This window comes from Bos grunniens, chromosome 23 (assembly GCF_055505025.1).
Source record: "Bos grunniens cultivar Pamir isolate PY7600 chromosome 23, Bosgru_T2T1.0, whole genome shotgun sequence".
In the NCBI taxonomy this organism is placed as follows: Eukaryota; Metazoa; Chordata; class Mammalia; order Artiodactyla; family Bovidae; genus Bos; species Bos grunniens.
The window spans coordinates 8,531,143-8,549,271 of NC_141187.1; the positions used below are offsets into that span (position 1 = coordinate 8,531,143).

The 18,129-nt window shown below is 39.6% G+C and overlaps 1 long non-coding RNA gene across 2 annotated transcripts; it reads left to right on the top strand.

The window, feature by feature from the left end:
• The first annotated feature begins 1,253 nt into the window (after positions 1-1,253).
• LOC147346564 (uncharacterized) lies at positions 1,254-16,951 on the top strand. 2 transcript variants are annotated; one of them, XR_015152959.1, is made up of 3 exons: positions 1,264-1,513; positions 4,391-4,582; positions 13,987-16,951. It is a non-coding gene; the product is annotated as an uncharacterized LOC147346564 (long non-coding RNA). The 2 variants fall into 2 exon arrangements; XR_015152960.1 differs by lacking the exons at positions 4,391-4,582; positions 13,987-16,951 and adding an exon at positions 1,718-3,739 and having other exon boundaries at positions 1,254-1,513.
• Positions 16,952-18,129: the final 1,178 nt, after the last annotated feature.

Genomic DNA, 18,129 nt, shown 5'->3' on the forward strand with positions numbered 1-18,129 from the left:
CCTGGGCCTGGAGACTGGACAGAAGCGGAAGCCGCGTCTCGAGAGCCCAGGCTCCGTGGGAGATTGCGAAAAGTCCTGGAGCGCCTGGCTGGAGGAAAAGGGTATCCGTTCGGTGGCTGGCACACGGCTACAGAGCGCGCAGGAGATGCTTATAGCGGGTGAATTTGGGGACGGTGATTGTAGCCCCCAGGGATCACCTAAGTAGGGTTCAATTCAGTTCAGTCGCTCAGTCGTGTCCGACTCTTTGCGACCCCATGGACTGTAGCACGCCAGGCCTCCCTGTCCATCACCAACTCCCAGAGCCTACTCAAACTCATGTCCGTCACATCGGTGATGCCATCCAACCATCTCGTCCTCTGTCGTCCCCTTCTCCTGCCTTCAATCTTTCCCAGCAGCAGAGTCTTTTCCAGTGAGTCAGTTCTTCGCGTCAGCTGGCCAAAGTACTGGAGCTTCAGCTTCAGCATCAGTCCTTACAAGGAATATTCAGGAATATTCAGGATTGATTTCCTCCACCAGAGTCCTCCCCTCCTCGGGCAGGTTAGCAATTGTTAACCTGCCCGAGGAGGGGAGGACTCTGGTGGTGTAAATCTTAAAAAAAAAAAAAAAACCATTATGGACATCATTGCTGACCTGCTCTTCCCTGGTGCTCTGGTTATCAGAATGGAGATTGGATAATATAGAGGAAAAGCTTTAAAAAAAAAAAAAAGTCGATTGAATTTGTTACAATATTGCTTCTGTTTGAAGTTTTGAGTTTTTTGACCCTGAGGCAGGTGGAATCTTAACTCCTCCACCAGGTATCAAACTTGCATCCTCTGCATTGGAAGGTGAGGTCTTAACCACTGGAGCACTGGGAAATCCCTAGATGGAAAACTTGAGTGAGGATGCCAGATCTGTTTACCCTGACTTGTGGGTTTCCCACTCAAGTCGGTGAGTTACACGATCTGCCCCCGCTCTTACTCCAGGGCCAGAGATGGTCACTCACAGGTGTGCTGCAGAGAGCAGGGAGCTGTCTGGTGTGAGGCAGGCAAGTCCAGCTCGGTAGAAGGGTGTGGCCAAGTGGCCAAGTAGCCACTCGCTGAGGGGCCAGAATGTGCAAGTGTGTTCCCAGCGCTGCTTGTGTGAAATGAGGGAAGGTGAGAAGCTGCTGAAAACTCAGCCTCATGGGCAATCCAAGCAGCAGTCAGGACGGAGGACTGCAAAATCCGCAGTCCAGGTTTTCCAGATGTCCCGGGGCCCGGTGGCAGGCTTCCAGCAGGCATAGCCAGGCTCTGTGGGCTGTGCCCCGTGCCTGGTCTGCACTCAGACCTCCCCTGCTTACTCAGACAGCTGGGGGAGCTGAGCCAGGGGCCTGAAGAGGGAGCAGAATGGGACCCAGGCACCCGAGGAAGGGTTCTCCTGTCTTCAGGAGATCCTCTCCAGGAATCTTCTTCTCCACTTTGTCAACAGTGATTCCAAGGGAGGAAACCAGGTGCCAGCCTTGGTTAAAAACAGAAGCAAACCCCGAAACCTCTAGGTGAGCATGTGTGGGTATGGATGGTGCTACAGCTGGCATGCCGAACACTCAGAAGGGGACATCTACCCCAAGCAGAGAGGAGGAGAATTGTAGAGCAGAAGCAATGGTGTGGCCCCCAGACGGAGGGTCCCCTGGAGGAAAGTCACTGCTGCAGGACAGACCTCTAAGACAGTCTCTGTCCATCTTCCCCTCCCTTGTTTCCAGACACCGCCCTCGGCCTGGTGTCCGCCTTTTTATACTACTTCAAAGAGAAGACTGACGGGGCTGCTCCAGGACGTCACAACCTCCACTCCACCCTGACCCCACAGGGCCATTTTCTCTTCACAGAAATGAAAAAGGGTAGGATCTTCATCATGGGGAAAATAAAGGGGACGGATTCAAATCACATGGGAAAGGGAAAACTGGTTCTTTGCTGTGGGGAAGAATTACTGAGAGTTTAAGAACAGTCTACTGAGCAGAAGGGAGCCTTGGTGGTTGGTCATTGATGGTGCGGGGAGGCCTTCCAGAATACCAGGGGTTTCAAAGCTCGTGTGTCTTATTGTCTCTTTCCTCAGTTTGAGTGGACTTCCTGGCATAGAACTGAGAAAAAGGTCCCCTCCTTCCCGTCTCTGCTGACGCGGAGGTTCCTTCCCCAGTTGCAGGTCTGTGTTCCTATCACGGTAACACAGAGAGAGTAGAGTTACTTAGTGCTCGTCTATCCACCTCGCTCCTAAAAGAAATGTGAAACATCTTCCCACTTCGGGCTGAAGTGGACCTGAAATTCTCAGCATGGATTCAAATAGTTGCAAAGAAAAGAAATTTCAGTATATTATATATTTACATTAAACTGTCATTCACTCCATCACATGTCCAGTGGAATCCATGTACCGTAATGATTGACACCCATCATTAATTTTTGAAATGCGCAAGCAACCCCTTCCTTACCAGTTGGAATTTTTACTTTGCTCCTCCTCCTTTTTCCTTTGAATTCCTATTTTCATTGTACTGTCCCCTATAGAATTGTTTTTGAATTCTCCATGCTGGCTGCATCCTAATGTAATATGTTTTTGTTCTTGGAAATCTTTTCTTGATCCAGCTATTATGTTTCTTTGCAGTAAAGTACATTCTTAAAATGAATTTTCAGTTTTCTCTGCTAAGTGCTTAAAAAGTCCTGTGGATTAAAATAATATTACAATTATTAAAGATACACAGTTGCTCAAAACAATACAAATAATACAGGTTATGGTAAATAAAAATATAAAAAGTAGAGGGAACTTTCTGGTTTTCCAGTGGCTAAGACTCCACGCTTGCAATGCTGGGGCCCCAAGTTCAATCCCTGGTCAGGGAGCTAGATCCCACATGCTGCGACAAATGTTTACCTGCTGCAACCAAAAGATCTCGTGTGGGGCATCTGAGAACCAGCACAGCCAAATAAATAAATAAAAATGAACTTTAAAAAATATACACAGAACAATGTCTATAAAGATTGACATATATAAAAAGTATGTTTTAAAAGTAAAATTTAACCAAAATGCATCTCTTACTGAGATGAACAGGAGACTTATTTTCCCAGCTTCATGTTGATGAAAGTTACTTACCGATTGTGAGGCCAGGTTCGGTATGATTTCTGTTCCTTAGGAAAAAAGTTTACCATCGAATAACTAAATAATTTTGTTCACATATAGAAGTATGGGGAACAGAAAAAATATGGGAGTGGGAAAGAATCTTCTTGAAGCAACTTCACCCAATTTTACAAATTTTCTCTTAGTTAAATGCCAAAAACTCACATAGCAAGCTCTTATTAAATGCTATTTTTAATAGCCTCACAACTCAAACTTAGAATTTTTCTGCAGTTTTGTTGAAGCAAAGAATTAGAAATTACTTGATTTGCAAAACACATACATAAGGTTTTATCACTTTCTCAATGCCAAAAAGGCTTTACACATGCTTGTAGAAATAACTAATAATTATATGTTAGCCCTTCACTGAAGAGACATCTTGTTTGTGAAACTCAAATTACATGAAAATGGGGTTAGAAAGAAACAAGTGCACAAAATTGAAAATGAAAATTCAGTAGGTTCTGAATAAAGACTTTTTTTCCACTTTTTAATGTCATCTGGAAATGCATTTATAATGAAAAATATGGCACAGAGGATACTTTAACATGTGTATATCCTTTTATTTCATTGTCAAAAATGATGTTTTATAATTTTTCACTTGACAAATAAAAAACAGTGAGGCAACATCCAAGATGGAGAAATTAATCCAAAATAAATGAACCTGCGTTTTTAAATTTAAGGTATCACATCTAAAATTGTATTTGGGAACATTTTGTTTTGTATTTATTCATAAGTGGCTTTCTGCTTTTAAGATCACCATTTAATTTACTTAATGAAAATCAACAGCAAAATGAAAAGAAAGTATTAGGTCATCAGTGTGTTACAGAAATCCTATCCCTGATTGCTGTGTGCATTATGTAAAGCAGAATTCACAAGATCTTTTCATCAGATTAATGTGAATCTGGTCAGTATATGATAATAGATAAATGAGCCAAGAAATAACAGTCTATCATAGACCAGAACCCAAGCAGAAAAATGTATTTCTACAATCCAGTAATATTTGGTAGAAGTTAAAACATTTCTCCTATGAGTCTGAATAAGTTTAAGAAAATATATATTAAAGTACCCCGGATACGTGTTTCTTTTACTACAACATGTGGTGTCGATCAGTCAGAAATGAATGTTGAGACTTTTGCCTTCACTGCCTCGAAATCATGCGAACTAAGCAAGTGAAGTACCGGTGAGATATGAGTGAGTCTTTGTTAGCTTAGACTGCTTTGCCGCAAGTTACTGTTTCTTTCCATGGTTTTATAAATTACATATCCTAATCTTGAAACAGGTAAGGATTGGAACCTTGCCTTGAGTTTGTCACTTGAATGAAATCACCACTACGATCAGTATTTCTTGCCAATGCCAAGGAGCTATTCATTCTTTATCACTATCAGAGAGGAAGCATCAAAATCATCAGATGAAACTTTTCAGCATCCCAGCTTCTCCACTGAGAGATTACATCACTCTGGAATATTGTAAGGTAGGCCAAAGCTCCTTTTTTTTCTAATGCCACCTCACCCTTAACACAAGGTTCCCACTCAACCTGAAGCATTATTTATCCTTTTTAATTGAATAGTTGATTTACAATGTTTCAGGTGTAAAGCAGAGCGATTCAGTTACATACACACACATACATATTCTTGTTCAGATTCTTTTCCATTAGAGATTATAAAATACTGAATATAGTTCCCTGTACTATGCAGTAGATCCTTATTATTTTATATATAGTAGTATGTATCTGTTAATCCCAGATCCCCAATTTGTCTCTCCCTACCACTTTACCCTTTGGTAACCGTATGTTCGTTTCCTATGTCTGTTAGTCTAATTCTGTATTGTAAATAAGTTCATTTGTATCATTTTTTTAGTTTCCACAATGTAAGTGATATCATATGATATTTGTCTTTGTCTGACTTACTTCACTTAGTACGATCATCTTAAGGTCCATCCATGTTGCTTCAAATGGCGTTTTTTCAAAGTATTATTGACATCTGAGGTTCAACAATTCTTCACTGTAGGGGGCTGTCCCGTACCATGTAAGATGTATAGTGTAGCATCCCCCCACCTCTGCCCACTAGATGCCAGGAGCACCCATCTCCGACCCCAGAGACAACCAAAAATGTCTACAGATACTGCAGATGTTTCCTGGGGAGCAAAGTGTCTCAGGGTCATTGCCCTTAACAGAAATAAGACATGAGACAAAGAAGACACAGCGCTGCAATGAAAGAAGGCTTCACGGATGCAGGTTTTGAATTGTCCTTTCCTTTAGTACTCAGGTCAAAGTACTGTAGTTATACTTGGGATAGGTAAGCTGTATGCCTTTCTTGTGTAAAGTGAGAGGAAAATTATTATGAAAGGGGCAGTGGGAAAGAGTAAGAGCAGTAAGTACTGTTACAGTCAATGTGCGGGTAGGTGTTGGGCATCTAGATTCCCTTACAATTTTCTATTCCTGCTGCTGCTGCTATGTCGCTTCAGTCGTGTCTAACTCTGTGCGACCCCGTAGACGGCAGCCCACCAGGCTCCCCTGTCCCTGGGATTCTCCAGGCAAGAACACTGGAGCGGGTTGCCATTTCCTTCTCCAATGCATGAAAGTGAAAAGTGAAAGAGAAGTCGCTCAGTCGTTTCCGACTCTGTGTGACCCCATGGACTGCAGCCTACCAGGCTCCTCCATCCATGGGATTTTCCAGGCAAGAGTACTGGAGTGGGGTGCCATTGCCTTCTTCTTTCTATGCCTAGGTACCCAGAAATACAAGGACCCCAGTTTAAAGACAGCTACTCTTGGAGCCTGGAACAAATACCAGCACAGACACAGGGCCATGATGGATAAAGCAGAGCAAATAAGTTCTACCTTCAACACAGGAACTTCTGGGGTTTTTTCCTCTAAGATGAAACAAAGAAGTACCAATTCCCTAATGTCCATGTCCTAAACACTTACGGAGGTTTTCACCTCTGACTGCCCAGCCGTTCAACACACGTGGTGTAACCCACACATACCACACCGATTCCGCCCTTGGTACCAAGTAGAATGTGAAAGCATCCTTGGCCTTTAAAAACTTTAAGTGTTTTGTGAATAGTTATGACAGTCCAGTGAATATTATTAGTGAATCTTTGAATTCCCCAAAAAAAAAATTCATTGTTTTTAGACAGATTTAAATATTTTACGACATCTCACAAGGACATTTCTCAAAACATGGTGAGAAATGATATGCACTGACTTTAAGATAATTACATCTGAGGAGGGAAAAGAATGGTGGAACTTAAGTCAGTCCATAAGTATGACTCTATGTTTTCTGTGTGTTAGAAATGTTTAATATTAATTATAACAATGTAAAATGTACTCTAGATCCCTCTTGCTGCCAATTATAGAATTCTACTCTTCGGATCAAACTTCTTATTCTCATAATCCATGTAGAGATGATAGAATAAGTTTTAATTCTGTCTAGTTCTAATGGAATCAAGTATTATTAATTATATCTGGTTCTTTGGGCAAGTAACAACTGATTTTCTTCCTATACTTAGTATTTCTTAAAATCCATTTACTGATTTTAATCCATTTAATAAAAATCCATTTAATGATTTTTATTTTATTTAAACTGTTATATATTTAGACATAAAGACTAAAAAACATCCATTGCCTGAACACCCAGGTTTATTAAATCTTAATATTTTGCCTTACTTGTTTCAAATCTTTTTTAGGAAATCAATGACTGTTTGTATATTTTGGAAGCTAATCCCTCATTGGTCATATTTGCAAATATTGATATTTTCTCCCATTTGTAAATAATGTGACCAACGAGGGATTAATTTCCAAAATACCCAAACAGCCTATACAGCTCAATATAAAAAATCAACCAACCCAATCAAAAACTGGACAGAAGATCTAGACGTTTCTCCAAGGGAGAAATACAGACAGCAAATAGGTACATGAAAAAATGCTCAACAGAACTAATTATTAGAGAGATGCAAATCAAAAGTACAATGAGGTATCACCTCACACTGGCCAGAATGGCCATCATCAGAAAGTCTACAAATAATAAACGCTGGAGAGGTGTGGCAAAAATGGAACCCTCCTACACTGTGGTGGGAAAGTAACTTGGTACAACCATTATGGAGAACAATATGGAGGTTCCTTAAAAAACTTAAAGTAGAATTACCATATGATCCTCCAATCCCATTCCTGGGCATATAACTAGAGAAAAGATACCTGCACCCCAGTGTTCATTGCAGCACTGTTTACAATAGCCAAGACATGGAAGCAACCTAAATGTCCATCGACAGATGAATGGATACAGATGTGATATATATAACTTACAAGGAAAGAGAATCTAAAGAAGAATAGGTAGATGGATATATAGGTATTATATATATATATATATTTTGCTATTGTTGTTCAGTAGGTAAGTCGTGTCCAACTCTTTGCAATCCCACGGACTGTAGCACACCAGGCTCCTCTGTCCTCCACTACCTCCCGGAGTTTGCTCAAATTCATGTTCATTGAGTCAGTGATGTTATCTAACCATCTCATTCTCTGCCGCCCTCTTCTTCTTTTGTCTTCGGTTTTTCCCAGCATCGGGGTCTTTTCCAATGAATCTCTTCATATCAGCTGCCAAAGTATTAGAGCTTCAGCAAGAGTCCTTTCAATGAATACTCAGGGTTGATTTTGTTTAGCACTGACTGGTTTGATTTCCTTGCAGTCCAAGGGACTCTCAAGAGTCTTCAACAGCACAATTCAAAAGCATCAGTTCTTTAGGATTTGGCCTTCTTTATGGTCTAACTCTCACATCCATACATGACTACTGAAAAAACCATAGCTTTGACTAGACGGACTTTTGTCAACAAAGTGATGTCTCTGCTTTTTAATATGCTGTCTAGGTTTGTCATAGCATTTCTTCCAAGGAGCCAACGTCTTCAAATTTCATAACTGCAGTCACTGTTGTTCACAATGATTTTGAAGTCCCCCAAAATAAAATGTCACTGTTTCCACTTTTTCTCCTATTTGCCTATCTATTTGCCATGAAGTGATGGGACTGGATGCCATGCTTTTAGTTTTTCGAATGCTGAGTTTCCAGTCAGCTTTTTCCACTCTCCTCTTTCACCCTCATCAAGAGGCTCTTTAGTTTCTCTTCGATTTCTGCCATTGGAGTGGTATCATCTGCATATCTGAGGTTGTTATTTCTCCTGGCAATCTTGGTTCTAGATTGTGATTCATCCAGCCCGGCATTTTGCATGATTTACTCTGCATGTAAGTTAAATAAGCAGGGTGACAATTTACAGCCTTGTCAAACTCCTTTCCCAGTTTGGAACCAGTCAGTGGCTCCATGTCTGGTTCTAACTGCTGCTTCTTGGTCCACATACAGGTTTCTCAGGAAACAGGTAAGATGGTCTGGTACTCCTATCTCTTAGAATTTTGCATGGTTTATTGTGATCCACACCGTCAAAGGCTTTAGCATAGTCAACGAAGCAGAAGTAGATGTTTTTCTGGAACTCTTTTGCTTTCTCCATGATCCAACAAATGTTGGCAACTTGATCTCTGGTTCTTCTGGCTCTTTGAAACTAGCTTGTACATCTGAAATATCTCAGTTCATGTACTGCTGAAGCCTAACTTGAAGGATTTTGAGCATAATTTTGCTAGCATGTGAAATGAGCACAGTTGTACAGTAGTTTGAACATTTTGGGGCTTCCCTGGTGCCTCAGATGGTAAAGGATCTGCCTGCAATGCAGAAGACCGGGGTTCGATCCCTGGGTCAGGAAAATCCCCTGGAGAAGAGAATGGATATTCACTTTAGTATTCTCGCCTGAAAAATTTCATGGACAGAGGAGCCTGGCAGGCTACAGTCCGTGGGGTCGCAAAGAATCAGACACAACTAAGCAATTAACACACTTGAACATTCTTTGGCGTTGCCCTTCTTTGGGATTGGAATGAGAACACCTTTTCCAGTCCTGTCACCCTGCAGAGTTTCCCAAATTGGCTAATATATTGAATGCAGCACTTTAACAGCATCATCTTTTAGTATTTGAAATAGCTCAGCTGGAAAGCATCATCTCAGGATTTTAAAGAGCTCAGCTCCACTAGTCTTGTTTGAAGTGATGCTTCCTAAGTCCACCAGACTTCACACTTCAGGATGTCTGGTTCTAGGTGAGTGACCACACCATCGTGGTTATCCAGATCATTAAGACCTTTTTGTTTAGTTCTTCCATGTATTCTTGCCACCTCTTCCTAATCTCTTTTGCTTCTGTAAGGTCCTTACCATTTCTGTCTATGGTGCCCATCCTTGCATGAGATATTCCCTTGATACCTCCAATTTTCTTGAAGCGATCTCTAGTCTTTATCCATTCTATTGTTTTCCTCTATTTCTTCACAGTATTCATTGAGATAAGAAGGCCTTCTTCTTATCTCTCTTTGCTATTCTCTGGAACTCTGATCTCTGAGTATATCTTTCCTTTTCTCCCTTTCTTTCACTTCTCTTCTTTCCTTAGCTATTTGTATAACCTCCTCAGACAACCATTTTCCCTTCTTGTGTTTCTTTCTCTTGGGAAAGGTTTTGGTCACTGCCTCCTATACAGTATTACAAACCTCTGTCCTTAGTTCTTCAATAACTCTGCTTCCCAGTTCTAATCCCTTGAATCTATTCATCACCTCCACTGTGATTTGATTTAGGTCATACTTGAATGGCCTATTGGTTTTTCCTACTTTCTTCAATTTCAGCCTGAATTTTGCAATAAGGAACTTATGAGCTGAGCAACTGGCAGCTCCAGGTCTTGTTTTTGCTGACTGTATGGAGCTTCCCCATCTTTGACTGCAAAGAACATAATCAATCTCATGTCAGTATTGACCATCTGGCGATGTCCATGTGTAGAGTTGTCTCTTGGGTTGTTGGAAAAGGGTGCTTGCTATGACCAACGTGTTCTCTTGACAAAACTCTGTTAGTCTTTGCCCTGTTTCTTTTTGTACTCCAGGGCCAAACTTGCCTTTTATTCTGGGTATCTCTTGACTTCCTACGTTTGCATTCCAATCCCCTATGGTAAAAAGGACATCTTTTTTTGGTGTTAGTTCTCGAGGGTGTTGGTCTTCATAAAACCGATCAGCTTCAACTGAATTATTGTGCTGTACACCTGAAACTGACACATTATTGTAAATCAACTATACTTCAATAAAATTAATTTTTTAAATAAAAAAAAAATTTCACAGTGTACATATACACCTACCTTAGGAACAGGATTCAACAGAACTATACCTAATTTCTTGGTGATGTCATGTTTTACTGTATAGTCGTGGTCTATAAGTTAAGGTATATTTGAAAACCCAGTGCCTTCAAATTGATACATATTCTGGAGAAAGAATAATAAAGTAGAATAAACATGAAGACATTGCTTCAGCAATACCACATTCATCAATAAATTAAGTTCCATTTAAGAAAAACTATGGTTGCACAACAACATGAAGATACTTAAACACTAAACACTACTAAACACTTAAAACTGGTTAAAATGGTAAAAATAAAAATATATAAAATATTTATTGTTATATTTTATTTATATATATATTATATATATACAAAATTCCAATGTGTTACCTTTGCATCAAGAAATTAATTTTCATAAAGATTAAATATAATTCATATTATTTTTTTAAAAAAGAAAAGATAAGAAAAAGAAAACTTTACAAACAGATCTGGAATGCATTTTGTGAAAATGATAGTCATTTAACTTAAGGAATAAGAAATATATGCATGCATGCATATATGCTGCATTTCATAAAATTTTCAAGATTAAAAATAACTTTGAGGAAGTATATCCAATATAGTAATAAATACCTTAAGAATAAAAAAAGGAAAGAATAAAGGTAAGTAAACACAAGTGTCTGTCTTAAAGGCAACTACAGAAGAACAGAATCAGTATGTATATTTTTTAATCCAGCAGGAAAAAAAATCAGTCTATCAAACTGAAAGCAAAAAAAAAAAAAGGGGGAAGAAACAATGTAGAATAAATATAAAGCATGAGATGAATTGCAAAATAAGCCTTACTATGTCAGCAGTCACCAATCAAAAAGATAGATCTTCTCATAACGGAGGAAGTAAAAAGACCAAAATATGGGTTATTCACATACAAAGACTCCTAGAGCAAGAAGACACATAAAGATTGAAATTAAAAGTAGGAAAAAGATTAACCAGGTGGCAAATATGACCCCCCCAAAAAAAACTGGGCAATAATTACACAACAAAATAGAATTCAAGTTTTAATAAAACTGTGTAAAGGAAAAAACAAAATGTGTTTATATAATTAAAAAGAAACAATAGACCCAGAAGAGTATCATAAATATATATATAAAATTTAAAATTCAGCCTCACAATTTATAAAGCAAGCACTAAAAAAACTACAATTAGAAGCTGTGGGTCTTTTTAAATTGCAGTTGGAGATTTTAACAAATCCCTGTCAAAATATGGAAGTTAGAAAATAAACAGATCTTAAATAGCAGAATATCAAATTATTCAGATCTCAATAAATAAGAAACTGAAGAGCTCTTCCAGATTATAAATGACTAAAGAGATAAGACAACTTGAGAAGTCCCTGGCAGTGCAGAGGTGAGGACTCCATGCTTTCAATGTGGGGGGTGGGGAGGTATAGGTTCAATCTCTGGTTGGGGACCTAACATCCCCCAAAGCTGTGTAGCCAAATTAATTAATTCATTAAAAATAAAAAAGAGGTAAGACAACTTACTGAAATGCATGATTCTGGATTGCAGGGCAGAAGGTTGGGGATGGGAGACTTTGAGGATCTTTATTGGGAAAATTAGTGAAACTTGAATATGCACTGTGGATTAAATAATAGTATTACAACAAAATTAAAATATCTTGGATATTATTATTATTATGTAGTTATATAAAAGAATATCCTTGCTGTTAGGAAATACACTGAAATATTTAGTAGTAAAGAAACATCTGTTTCAACTTAATCTAAAATATTAGGAAAAAATCTTAGAGAAAGGGGCAGAAACAGGGGAAAAAAAAAAAGCAAATATGAAAAAATGTTAAAAAACTTGAATCGGGAGGAAGTGTACATAGGAATCTTTGTACTATTCTTATAACTTTTCTGTAAGTTTGAAATTACTTCAAAATAAAAAGTTTACACTTTTCATAAACAACTTTCAAGTTAAAATTATTAAGAATAATTCAAACTGAATAGAAATTAAATCAGTACATGTCAAAATATGTTAGATAAACTAAAGCAGAACTTAAAGATATTTTTTACCTTTAACTATACTTATCAGGAATAAAAAGATGTGAATAAAATGAGCTAACCATTCAACTCAAAACTTAAGACGGAGCTTCCCTGGTGGTCCAGTGGTTAGGAATCACACCTGAGAATGGAGGGGACATGGGTTCAATCCCTGGTGTGGGGAGATTCCACACGCTGCAGAAACATGAAGCCTGTGAGCCCCGACTACCGGGCCTCGAGCCCTAGAGCACATGCTCTGCGACAAGAGAAGCCCCAGCACTGCAGCAAAGAGAAGCCTCTGCTTGCCGCAACTAGAGAAAGCCTGCACGCAGCAGTGAAGACCCAGTGCAGCCAAAAATCAATACATGTTTTTTTAAGATGACTAGAACAAACCCAAAGAAGGAAGGAAATGATAGAGATCAGGACAGAGATTAGTGAAATAGAGAACAGAAAGCAATAAAGTTATTAATGAAAACAAAAGCCGGGTGTTTGAAAAGATACATATGTACCTTGTTCCAGAAAACAGAAGAACAAAATCTGCTCACCACATTGTATAAAGGAATTTTTACTGCAAAAATAAGTAAAGAAATAAAAGAAAAACAAATTTTATGTCCATCTTTATAAAAGTAAATATATACCCTAAGTAAAATATTATCTAAATAAAACCAACATTAATATGTAATTATAGGGTGATCAAACAGGGTTTATCACAAGAAGGCAAAAATGGTTCACATCAAAAATCTCTCAATATAATTCACTATGTTCGGAGATTAAGAGGGGAAATATATATAATGAAATAAATCAATCCTGGGAAACTATTTTTTTAATTTCAACATCTATTTATGATTTTTTTTATTTTAAAAAACTCAGAAAACTAGGAATAAAAGAAAACCTACTTAATTTAGTGAAGGTTGTACTCAAAAACCTACAGAAAGGAGTTCTGTTTCTGGGAGGAAGAAATAGATGTATATTTCCTACTCCTCCTGCTAAGTACAGCCAAAAACCCCAGGCATCATATATAAGACAAACATAAGACTCAGAAAGGTAGAGATAAGAAGGCAAGCCATCTAGAAGGCCAAGATCTGAGGACTGGCCACACCATCCATGGGACGATACAGCAAGAAGGTACCATCTGCAAGCCAGGGAGAGAGTTCTTACCAGAAGCCTGTCATTCTGGCAGTCTGAGATCAGAATTGAGAAACTTAATTTCTGTTGGTTAAGCCACCCAATCGGAGGTATTTTGTTATGGCAGCTCAAGTAAATGTGCATATCAATAATTACGTTAAATGTAAACAGTCTAAATACATCAATTAAAAGAGATTGGAAGAGTTGACTTTTAAAAAGGTGTACCAAAGATATGCTAACTACAAGAAACTCAGTTCGAATACAGTCATACCTCATTTTGTTGCACTTCACTGCGTTGCATTTTGCAGATATTGTGGGGTTTTTTTTTTTTAACAGATTCAAGGTTTGTGACAACCCTGCGTCAAGCAAATCTATCAGCATCATTTTTCCAGCAGCATTATTTTTAAATTAAGATACATACATTGTTCTGTTAGACATAATGTTTTTGCACATGTGATAGACTATGGTATAGTGCAAATGTGAATTTATATGCACTAGAAACAAAAAAATTGTGACTTGCTTCATGGTGATATTGTTTTATTGCAGTGCTCTGGAACCAAATGTACAATATCCTGAGGTATGCCAGTATGTTAACAAAGGTCCCTCTGGACAAAGCTATGGTTTTTCCAGTAGTCATGTATGGATGTGAGAGTTGGACTAGAAAGAAAGCTGAGCGCCGAAGAATCGATGCTTTTGAACTGGGGCGTTGGAGATTTTTGAGAGTCCCTTGAACTGCAAGGAGATCAAACCAGTCTGTCCTAAAAGAAATGAGTCCCGAAAGGACTGATGCTAAAGCTGAAACTCCAATACTTTGGCCACCTGATGTGAAGAACTGACTCACTAGAAAAGACACTGATGCTGGGAAAGATTGAAGGCAGGAGGTGAAGGGGACGACAGGTTGGATGGTTGAATGGCATCACCAACTCAATGGACATGAGTTTGAGTAAACTCTGAGAGTTGTTGATGGACAGGGAGGCCTGGCATGCTGCAGTCCATGGGGTCGCAAAGAGTCGGACACAACTGAGTGACTGAACTGAACTGATGCCAGTACAGCAATATGCATGCATGCTAAGTTGATTCAGTTGTGTCTGACTCTTTGAGACCCTACGGACTGTAGCCCACCAGGCTCCTCTGTCCATGGGATTCTCCAGGCAAGAATACTGGAGTGGGTTGCCATGCCCTTCTCCAGGGGATCTTTCCCACCCAGGGACAGAACCCAAGTCTCTTATATCTCCTGCATTGACAGGCAGGTTTTTTTTTACCACTAGCGCCACCTGGGAAGCTTCACTATAACCAAACTGGTAGGCTAGAAGTAACATTTGCAAATCATATATCTGCTAAGGGATTAATATCTAGAATCTATTTTTTTTAACTTACATGATACATGTGGGGTGTCTGGTTTATTCGAATAGTCAGAATTCTCACCAAGGAGCAGAAACTTACTAGCTGGGAGCTGTGGAGCTGAACAGGGCAGGAATGTCCAAGTATCAGAAAATAAAAGGAGTTCAGCTCAGCAGCCAGGGAAGCGTTGGGGCCAAGCCAAGCCTCATAGAGCTCAGCCCCACTCATGGCTTCAGCAATATCCAGAATCTAAAAGCCACTACAATATTGTAAAGTAATTAGCCTCCAAATAAAATAAATAAATTTTTTAAAAATTCCTATAACTCAACAACAACAAACAAGACCATGCACAAAAACAACTAACAAAATGGGCAAAAGACTTGAACAGACACATCTCTATAGATGTGGCCGACAAGCCTATCTAAAGACGTTCTACATTACTCCTCATCAGAAATGTGTAAATCAAAACCGCAGTGAAATACCACTGGGATGCGTTGATGTGCTCAGTCATGGCTGACTCTTTGCAACCCCATGGACTGTAGCCCGCCAGGTTCCTCTGTCCAAGGAATTTTCCAGGCAAGAATACTGGAGTGGGTTGCCACTTCCTTCTCCAACCATTAGGATACCTATGATTAAAAACAAGAAAAGAACAGATATTTGCACACTCATGTTCATAGCAGCACTATATACAGTTGTCAAGAGGTGGAAGCAACACAAACATCCATCAATGGATGAATGGATAAACAGTAGTATGTGGTAAATACATACAATGGAATATTATCCAGCTTTCACAAAGGAAAGAAATCTTATCATATGTGACAACATGGGTGAATTTTAAGAACACTGTGCTAAGTAAAATGTCAGCCACAAAAAGACAAGTACTGTATGACTTATATGGGTGTCAACCACAAATTGGCACTTGCCATCTGCCTCTACAAGGATTACATCATCTGCTGCTGCAGCTGCTGATTTTCAACACCTCTTGAAAGGAGTTCAGGGTGGAGAACAGAAATGAGGCACTCTGTGCTTAGGGAAAAGCTGGCAGGACAGGTCTTCAGACAGTTATCGTGATAGTGAAAGTGAAGTCGCTCAGTCCTGTCCGACTCTTTGCTACCCCATGGACTGTAGCCAACCAGGCTCCTCCGTCCATGGGATTTTCCAGGCAAGAGTACTGGAGTGGGTTGTCATTTCCTTCTCCAGGGGATCTGCCCAACCCAGGGATCGAACCCAGGTCTCCCGCATTGCAGGCAGACGCTTTACCGTCTGAGCCACCAGGGATCAGACAGTTACATATTTTCAGGAGCTGGTTTTATGAGTCCAATTCTTGTATCTCCTCATATCTAGAAAAGCACTAAAATCCTTCATGGGGATGACTGTTCCCTGTAACTAGCAGAAACCTTCTGCAAAAATATGTGCTTGCAGATGCAAGATAAGCTATATTGTAAGTGGCACCTAGATTTATTCCATGAGCAAATATGTGATTGTCATTGCTGTCTAAATCGTAGCTGTATATAGAAAACAGGACACACAAAACACAGAATCCAAGCAGCACACCAGTACCTGCTTGCCCGGCTCGTGTACCAAAGAGGGCACAGTGCTCTTGAGCTGGAATGTAGTGACATCACTGGCAGAGTTACATTTTTCATTTAATATGTACTACATAACCACCCTGCATACGGCAGAATATTAGGAGGCCTAGGGGTTATAAAGAATGACATTTAACCAGTGGGAAGACGTATCTCTATATTGCATTTAAAAATGAGAAGGGCAAGGTCTTTTCACAGTCTTTCAATGCCCCACTAGGAGAATCATCCATAAATCCCTAAATGTCCTAGAATAAAAATGAGTGCAAATAATTACTATGAAGTAATAAACACAAAGATGTATATAAGTCACTGTTGTATGTGCCAGGAGATACAATCTAAGAATTATCCTAGAGTCAAAATGAAAGTCAGAGCTACTGGCCTGCTCATCACTTCTTAAAACAATCTATCAGATATGTATCATTTTACAGCTGAGGAAACAGAAGCTTAGCAAGGGTAACTTGGCCAAACTTGATCAACTTTTAAACTGCTTTCTCTCTATGTTAGAAAATGCAATCTCAAGGTGTAAGCGCTGTGGTTCAGAATTAAAATATTAAATCAATTAAAATCTTTTCATAAAAAAAAAATATGTGCTTGGTTGCAAGCACTCTCCTTTCATCAAAAATCACACATATGTACTGTCCTCCCCCCCCCCCCGCCCCCCGCCACCTCCCCCCCACCCCCGCCTCTTAGGAGCAGTTTCTCAGAGCTATCTGAGGCGCTGTCTCTCAGGCTACAGTCCTCATTTTGCCCCCAATAAAACTCAACTTGCAGCTTCCACATTGTGGATTTTTGTAAGTTGACATGAGGTGTCTAAAGCAGTCAAATTCAGTAAAACATAAAGAAGCACAGTGGTCAGCAGGCGCTGGGGAGAGAGCGACACGGAGAATTGGTGTTTAAGGGGTACAGAAGCTCAGTTGTGCAAGATGAAGACATTTGAGCAATTTGTTACACAAATATGCAACAAGTGAACGTGCCTAACACTGAAACTTATACTTTAAAGTGGTTAAAATGGTCGATTTTACATTAAATGTTTACCACAATTTTTAAAAATTGGCTATATTTCTCTGTACCAATAATAACTAACTTGAAAGTAAAATTACAATAAGACACCAATCCCTATCACAACAAAATCTCTAAAATGTCCAAGAGTTAACCAGCCATACCCTGGTCACTATGAAAAAGTGAATTTTTAAAAACATAATAAGTTCCCTCGTGGCCTAGTGGTTAGGAATCTGCTTTTACTGCCAAGGCCCCAGGTTCAATCCCTGGGTGGGAAACTAAGATCCTACAAGCTCCATGGTGCAGCGAAAAAGCATCTAAGAGCAAATAAGTCATTTGAATGAATGAGGACATACCCTCTGCTTTTTCGTGGGATGACCTGACAAGAAAAGGAAATCAACTCTCCCCACGTTGCTGTATATATTCAGTATAACCTCAATCAAAATTCTACTTTAATCCTGAGAACTCAGTAAACTTACTGTGAACTAAGTAGGAGAAACAAGGAAGATTCAGAAAGAGTTACAGAGCCTTGCGGGGGAAGGGGTGGAGAAGGGAGTGTTCCACCCGGCCTCCCAGCAGGAAAGTACAAACCGGGTCTTGCTACTGAGGTCTTGTCCAAGGCCAGAGAAACCCAGGCTTTGCGTCTCCCACACACACACACCCACACGCCCCGACCTTGGCTTCTTTCCTTCACATTGTAAACTGTGCTGACCTCCTCCCTCTGCCTTCTGGCCCCGCCCTCTGTATGCTCCACCAGCAGGTC